The sequence below is a fragment of the Phodopus roborovskii genome, unplaced genomic scaffold (genome assembly GCF_943737965.1).
Source record: "Phodopus roborovskii unplaced genomic scaffold, PHOROB, whole genome shotgun sequence".
NCBI classification, from domain to species: domain Eukaryota; kingdom Metazoa; phylum Chordata; class Mammalia; order Rodentia; family Cricetidae; genus Phodopus; species Phodopus roborovskii.
Window position 1 is genome coordinate 31,821,647 of NW_026126470.1, and position 2,267 is coordinate 31,823,913.

Consider the following 2,267-nt stretch of genomic DNA (forward strand, 5'->3'; position numbering starts at 1 on the left):
TCTACTTAAGCAGTCAAAGGTTTAGCTACTGTATTTGTTAGTTTTGCATCTGGTGAAAAGTCCCAGAGTAAACGAACAACTCAAGGGAGGAAAGACCAACTTTAATTCTTTTCTTTGGTTTATTAGTGTTGAATTCTATTGCATTGTCTAAATGTTTTGTTTTGTTTTGGTTTTTTTAAATCCATCTATTAGAGGATATCTAGTTGATCTCAGTTTTTACAAAACGTAGAGCTGTTATAAACATGCCTTTGCGTTGTACGAGTTTAAGTCCATTGGGCCAATGCTGAAGAGCGTGGCTGATCGTGGGACAGTTGCACTAGTCCTGTGAATGCCTAGGTCTGCCTGCGGGTTGCAGAGGAACAACAGTTGCTGTTCCAGGGAGTCACAGCACTCAATGGAGTCGGTGTTCTGGGCTAACCATTCTTGAACTGGTATTTGTTGGGTTTTATTTCTACCGACAAAAGTGATGTGTGCTAAATTATCCTCAAGTCGACTTTCACTGAATGGTTTTTGATCAATTCTTATACAAGGTGAAATATGGAGGAAACTTGAAGCCTGTGTGGTTTGTTAGTAGTTACGAGGGAATTCAGGAGGAACATCTGATGATCGGTGCTTGGTCTTGCTGTGAAGTTACACGGCTCAGGACTGAGCTTCCAAGCAAGATGGCTGAGTTTGTCTGGTTTTCTGTTTAGTTTAACAGTCGCAGTTGACATGGAGACAGTCTGTTCTACTCTGGAGCTATCAAAACCGGCCCTCCCACTCTATTTCTGATGGACAGATGAACACTTTGTGTTTCTGCTGTGAACACTCCTTGCTGAGTCTCCCATGACTCATTTATTTAGAAAAGTTTACTAAATTGTTTTTCTCTCCTCCAATTCCTCCTCACCTCCCTCCCTACCCAACATCATCTTCTCTGATTTCCCCTTTCCCAGAAGGTATCCCACTGCAAACAGCTTCTTGGTTAGGAGCATGACTTTGTGTTCACTTCTTGGTTTAGTGATGCCATTCTGTCTGATTTGAACTTGGATAGGTCTGTGTGTACTGTCACGGTCTCTTGAGTTTATAAGTGTATGTGTCCTGATGCGTCTGGAAGACACTTTTCTTAGCTTTGACTCCTTTGTTTGCACATGATTCCTAGGACAGAGATGCTGGGAATAACGTATTTCCAATACCAACATAAAGCATCAATTGGTTTCTAGCTGGGCTTTACTAATTCAGGTCCAAAAGGGAAGCTGAGAGGTCTCGCTGTTTAAAAACCCCACGTCACCTTGTATTCCAAGCAAGTCAGGGTCTACCAGTGGCAGAGGTGTGGTAGTTACGAGGGAACTCAGGAGGAACATCTGATGATCGGTGCTTCGTCTTGCTGAGAGGTGCTGAGACAGGGCTGATGTTATACTGGCTTGAGAATTTAGGTTTTTGGACGCGGTAACAATTTGGTATTTAGAGTGGACATGAGTCCTTAGAAGAATGAGCTATGGTAAGTTGGACACAAGCTCCCCAAAGATGCCCACGGCTACCCACAGCAGCTACAGTTCTACTTAGACACTTCAGGTAAGAGCGAGCTTTTCTAGATCTGTGTAGGCATGGTCATCTTTTTTTTTTTTTTTTTTTATTCTTTATGTCTTTCACATCATGTACCTTGATCCTATCCATCTCCCTGTTCCTTTGTATTGCCCTCTGCCCTTGTACCCATGATAATGGCCAATTGCCCGGCACCACAAGGCTGTAGTCGGGCCCAGTGTTTCCTTTTTGGCGCCCAGGGTGAAGTGCCCTGGGGCATGTGACAGGATCATCTTGATGAGGGCCTTGTGTCTGTGTTTAGAATAATGTCCTGAGATTTCTTTCTCTGTCTCTGTGTAGCGTATTTTATTATTTTTTTCCCGTGGTTAAATAGTGCTGCGTGGCATGAAAATATCCAAATGTGTTACTTCGTGTTCCATGGTGTGTACATTAACATCTTTTCTGGTTTAAGCTGTTGTAAATAAAAGCTGCTGTGACTCATTCAGGTCCTCATCCTGTGTGGGTGGATATTTACATCTCAGAAAACTGAACCACTGGGGGGGGGCAGGTTCTGCACTTTATATTGGCTTTTGGTTGGAACTGTGTACAAAGATTATGGACCTTAAGACTAAATGAATATAACCCTCATAAAGTATGATTGGTGTTTTTGCAAATATTCTTGAATGCACGCAAAGCTCTCATTCACATGGCTCAGAGTGGGGCTGCATCAGCTCGGATTGTAGCAGGATGCATACGAGAAACAAATT